The sequence below is a fragment of the Lepisma saccharinum genome, chromosome 9, assembly GCF_977018435.1.
Source record: "Lepisma saccharinum chromosome 9, izLepSacc3.1, whole genome shotgun sequence".
NCBI classification, from domain to species: domain Eukaryota; kingdom Metazoa; phylum Arthropoda; class Insecta; order Zygentoma; family Lepismatidae; genus Lepisma; species Lepisma saccharinum.
The window spans coordinates 58,270,826-58,277,534 of NC_139237.1; positions in this window are offsets into that span (position 1 = coordinate 58,270,826).

Below are 6,709 nucleotides of genomic sequence, written 5' to 3' on the forward strand. Positions count from 1 at the left end.
GTAACACAGTTACAGTTACGCACTTTTAAAAGTAACTCGGTTACCCGTTACTTTCTGCTGCAAATTTTCTTGCAAACAAGTTACACAAATCGATAATTAATTGTAGTAAAATGATTTGTGAAGACTTACATGTGTTTTACTTATGTTAATGGTACATAAGTCTTCCATCCCCCGCACATATTAATTTTTACGAGTCACTTAACTCCAAATGAAGCTTTGTACAGTTTTGTTTGATAGTTAATAGTTGCTGATTTAAGTTTGTATCCTGACCAAAAGAAGCTTAAGACCACTTTACTATCAGAACAGCTGCATTGACTGGGAGGCCTCTTACTGTGTACATAATTTCATAATTCATTTTTGTTCTGGAAGTGTAAGCTCTTGAACACTTTCTGAAATTATATTCTAACAAGGGGGATTTGCTGCGCATAAAGAGTGTGACAGACGGAAAAACAAATGTACGCATACAATTTCAAGTGCTTATGAACCAGAAAATTAAAAAGAGTATAATGTAGTGTCGCCTACAATTGTGCGTTATCATTGAAGGTAAAAATGGCATTTTAAACTTACCCCTTCAGTTCTCTCTGAGATGATTCCATAAGAAAGTGCGAATGGTCGTCCTGATTCGTTTACTCGCCACATGAGTATTGTAATTCACTGTTGTGCCAATAACAATCGTGTTTTTATTTATTATTGCATCCAAAGTAAAGATCTGTCACGTCTATCATTTCAGGAAATTGAGTTTTCATTATTAATTTTTCAAAATTTCCAGAAATGCTGAAAAATCGTAAATAAGCGAATTCTAAACGGAAATATTTTTGTATTTTTAAATTATCTAGAATTGAGAGATAAATGAAATCACGTAGATTTCAGCTTCCATATGCACAATTGCTAACTCTTGTCTTCTTCAGTTTTGTTCATAGTACCGTACGGTCGAGTTAATACACAGAAATATTGCAGGATGTTACTTTTCATTTTAATCCGGTATTCTAGAAAAGAAAAAAATAATTATCGGATGCTGCTTACACAAAGGAGGGAATTATAAAGCCACGGGGGAATAAACTACGAAAACAAGAGTCACTTCACAGCACACGCATGACAATGGCAAACTGTTAGCAATAGGAAAGAATTCTCCTCCTAGAAGCTTGTCTTCCCGCTTCTGGGAAATGCACACCCCTTCCGAGGTATGCATATCGCGTTGGTAGTGTTGCTCACGGGACGGGACATGTTCCGTCTCGTCTCGTGTCTCGTCTCGTTTTCGAGACGAGACACGAGACGGGACAAGCCTTTTGAAATTCGAGACGGGACGAGACGGAATGAATTTTTCGTCTCGTTTTCGAGACGAGACACGAGACGGGACGGGACAGCTTTTGAAAAGTCTCGTCTCGTCTCGAATGTCCCGAAAAATTAAAAGCAAAATATTTAATCAGTTGCAAATGCTTGTTTGCTTGGAATAAAGTATTTCAATTAAAAACGTTGATAAGCGCGTATTAAGTCAAAAGAAGACTATTCTAGAGAGAGTAATGAATGAATACTTAAACTTATTTTCAATGCTCTATCGAAACACAGCATTACTCCCCATTTTTGTTTTTCAATTTATTCCAGATTAATAACTTCATGTTACGATAGTATTCCAGATACTAATACAATTCTGAATAATATCAAGTAAAAGGACAGGTAGAGAAGGTGGAAGGAGGGGTCAAAATATCGTGGAGTGTCTGCGTCCGAGGTTTATCTTGTAAAAATAGTCTCAGCTCTATAGGTTGGAAAATAAACGGACCGACGGATAGGGTTTATTATTATTATTATTATTATTATTTAATTTTTACATCAAAGGGTGTACAGAAGTGAATGTTATTAGGATGTAGGAAAAACATTGTAGGAAACATGGCAGTACAAATTGATAAGGAGTTGTTGGGAAAGTTATTAAGGAGTCCAAGATATTAGCAAGACTAAGAGAAGGAGATAATTAGGTACGTACAAATAATCTTGCATTATCCCACTCCGAACAGCTGAGAGCTAAAGAGGAGGAGAAAATACGGGAAATATGGAAATAACTAATTTGGTGATTTTAGTGTTTACAGGGAACCATGACAAGATTTTACCACATGATTATTTGCACGGGTTGCGAAATTATTAGAATGTTATGGAAATTTCGGAAATGTCTTTGTTCAGAAAATTCTTGTTGTTTCCCTCAGGCAATCTACAGGTGGTTGGATTCGATTTCTTTACGTCCGTTTGAAGATTATTTCCAATGCTTTTTTTATTTATTTATTTCTTATTTAAGGAGAATACTATTCCTTGGATTGTAATAACGAAATACCAAGGATGATATAGAATAGATTTCAAATGAAGAAATGCACAAAGTTCTGTATAATCGTCGTAGAAGGAAACGTTGCTCTACGAGGGTACTCCCCGAAATATGGAAATAACTAATTTGGTGATTTTAGTGTTTACAGGGAACCATGACAAGATTTTACCACATGATTATTTGCACGGGTTGCGAAATTTTTAGAATGTTACGGAAATTTTGGAAATGTCTTTGTTGAGAAAATTCTTGTTGTTTCCCTCAGGCATTCTACAGGTGGTTGGAATCTTTTTTTACGTCCGTTTGAAGATTATTTCCAATGCTTTTTTTTATTTATTTATTTCTTATTTAAGGAGAATACTATTCCTTGGATTGTAATAACGAAATACTGAGCCTGGTATAGAATAGATTTCAAATGAAGGAAGTGCACTAAGTTCTGTATAATCGTCGTAGAAGGAAACGTTGTTCTATGGGGACTCCCCGATGGTACAGTGGTAGCGTCGTCACCTTGTAATCAAACGGTGCCGGGTTCGATACCCGGTGAAGGCACATAGTGATTTGAATCCCACTTTAAAGTGTGGGTCCAGTCCCGATTAGCCTTTCTGTGAATTAGATGAAGGAATGTTGTAGCTGTTCTTTTTATTCTGTGAATTTAGCCTTCAAGTTTATGAGCTAAATACATGTAGTATCTACTGTCTACATTTTCAATCGTTACTAAACAAATTTGACAAAGTAGTTTTATCAAACTTCAGAGAGAAGCTGACACCAGTGTCAGGGTGGCGGGAGCCTGTTTACGGCCAGGATGTATTCCGAGACTATAATATTTCTCGCCGTTCCCCACTGACAGAGGTTTCGCTTTGAACGATGGACACCATTGCTTCAGGGGACACACACCAAACATAGGGGCGAAGTTTACCTGCAGTAGCGGGTACGTGCCATAAATCCAGGCCTAAAGTAGAAATGAAGGTTGATGCAAGGGAGGGGCAATAAAAATTCTGTAATTTGCTTTGCATGCTGACAGGAAGCTTTGCAGGAAAGGCTGAAAAGGAAAACGGCAGACTTTGATTGAAAGAGGGACAGTGAACACAAGTTATTTGTATTATTCGCAGACACACAAGCTTCCATTTCGAAGGTGAGGCTATCAGCAGCGAAGTTATTAGAGGGTTGGAAGCAGTGACGACGCCAGAGGAGGCAGGGGAACGCCCCATGTCAGACACTTCGCCCCCCCCCCCCCGGCCCTCCAACTGAAGTTAATTAAATATCGAATAATAAAAGAGTTCATTTATAAGAGTATGACGATTTTCACCTTTTCAAAGTGGTGTATTCTGCATGATATCACTTTCCTGCTTATAAGATTCGAGCGCCGACCTGGGCATAGGTGATTTCTCATTCATTTATGTCCTGTAATAGCCGAGATTAACCTAAGTTTTACCCAGTCTTAAGAACTGGGAAAAAGTGTTGAATACGGGTGGTTTTAAAACATCACGAATATTTTCAGGACCACAAGACATCATCTGTAGTACGCGCAAATTATTCTAATCGTGGTCGTTAGTGACAACGCTAATTATTAAAAGACATTCAAAGTTGATTCAAGATTTGGTTGGTTGGTTGATTTGATGTTTAAGTCCACTTTATGCACAGTAAGGCTAATCGGGACTGTACTTATAGTTTAAAGTGCCTCCACTGGATATCGAACCCGGGACCAAACGTGATCGGAGAAAACCCGACACTACATGTCAGTTGTTGTGGATTCATCGCGGTTTCTTACTATTCAGGGACTTGAATTTCGAGATGATGAGTATGAGGAAATCTTAACAAATTGAATTTCTTCGATACTCTTGAAGCTAATGAGGGGATATTATTTGGAAATGTATTGAAAGTGAACCTTAAAATGCAAATTACACTTAAAATTCGATTCAAAACATATCGCGGGCAGGTAAAAGAACGCTTATTAGGATTTTCCACTCTTCAATCATTAGATGCAGGTTCGCTCTTTCTCGTACATATCAAAATCGAAGAACTTCTTCCCAAGAACTCCATAGGTGCCTGTAATTGGGTAGCACAGACATACGTTGGAGTGGTAGAGTAAGAGTAAGTATTGCCAGGGTCCGAATATTTCTTGAATTATGAGATAACTGTAACCTTTGTCTGATTTTTTATCCTGTGATAACATTTCCCTGAAAGGTGAAACACAAATTTTGCCCAAAACTCTTCAGCGTTACGAAGATGGTTGTCCTTAAAATCTTTGAAAAGGCTTGCTTGAAAAAGGATGCTGGATGCAAACTACCTCATTTGGCTGTTCTTGCCATTGAGAAGAAATGTCAAGTCTTGGACGTACCAAAGGTGGGCAATGTGTTCTCCAAAGCACACAGAGCAGAATTCTCCTACAGGAGAATTGCACTTCACTAAGTGCCTCACATTGTTTCTAATACTTAAGAAGATTCATTTCTTCCAACGTCACGTTTATTTTGCCAGAAAATTAAACTCTTCGAAGCATTATTTTAATCATTGATATTATTACCTTATAACTTAAATATTTATATCAGTAGTTTCATCTCAAGAAAGACGATGAATTATAAAATTATGAATGTCTTCCAATACTTAAATAGGCCACTAGAGACAACGCAACTTACCAATAAAAAATAATTAATGTCTTTATTAAAACGAATCATGTAGAGCTAAACTCGTAATCAAGAAGTAAATTTAGGCAGTAAACATCCACTCTAAATGAAAGACAAACACAAAACACTATACATGAATATAATAATAATAATAATTATAATAATAATAATAATAATAATAATAATTATAATAATAATAATAATTATTATTATTATAAGTATTGTTATATATGTATATATATGTGTAATGTTTTCGGGCGTTTTAATGTGACTGCCCCCTTACAATATTTTGTTGCCAGCCTTCCGCCCCCCCCCCAGTCACATTTCCCTGGCGCCGTCACTTGTTGGAAGTAAATTTATTAGGATGAGGAAAGTAACATTAGCTGTTGACAGTGTTGCACCAAAGGACGTGATATGTGCTACTGTTTGTATAAATTATAGGAAATTTAAGCAAAAAATTATAATTGTTGAGACTTGAGAGTTGTTTCCGTCATTTGATCGTAGGAAGAGGTTTTCTGAGACAGAGTGGGATTATTTTACACATACATGAGAAAGGGTGGTTGTTTAAAGATAGAGAAGTATTTTGCTAGTTTTTTAAAAGTTCAGATAAAACGAGAATTTAGCTTTACTGTTATGAAAAGAAATAACGCAGTACAGGGAAAGAATAACTCTTCACATTTCTCGCACCTGGTGGGATGCAACACACATGCACAAGAGTATTGCAGGAAGTCTATGAACAAGGATGAAAAGGAGGATGTGAAATTTGACTTAGTTGCGGGTGAATTAGTGGATTCTAATATTCTTAAGGTTGATATTGTTTTCTTTTTTAAGTCCACTTGATTCACAAATAGGCTAAATCGCGAACAGACCTACATTTTAAAGTGCGATCCGATCCACTTTGTGCCTCCATTGGGTATCGAACGCGGGGACCCTTCATTACAAGACCTCGACGTTATTACTACGCCATCGGGGAGGCACCCAATTTACACAAATATGTTCATTCCAATAACACGTTATATGTATAATCTGATAATGATGCACGTTTGGTGCATCTAAACATATTTTTTTTAACTATTGCATGTCTAAAAGAATCATTGAACTTTCTTTTTTATAACTTCAGGAGGCACGGCTTTGTAAATGTGCGATATAAAATATATGCAGGTTTGCCTTCCATACGTGGTGGATTTGTCACGTTTCTTCGCTTCGTACAACATATACTTTTGCAGGAACGGCTTCTTGCATCCTCCTGGCGCCTTGCTCTAGCTAAACAAAAAATATATTTGTTTAGCAATAATCGAGGGTTACTTTTTCCTGCCGAACAAGGATTTTATTGCGATCATACGGCTTTGAATGACAGTATCAATGAAGATTTATGTACACTACTACTTATAATAATGAGCATAAAATATTAATCAGGAACTTTATTTTTCGTCAACTGGATGTAACATCCTTTTTTGTTATTCAACAAATATTCAATTCATCACCTTTTTTGACATTAAACTTCTTGCCAGGACAGCTGTTTTTATGCAAATTTAGGCTATCTTAACTACACGTAAGCTAGATATTAGCTAATACTCGTGCTGTTATATTACTATTCTTCTACAATCTTTGTAACATTTCATGCAATAACAATAATAGAATTGATTAATTCACATATTCAAGTGAATAGACCTATGAATTATATTAATGTATTAATTTAAACATTTGCTTAATTGTTGTCGTTAATGTTATTATTATCATTTTTTTTCTGAAACACTTGGCTCGGACACCCTCCTCCGACATA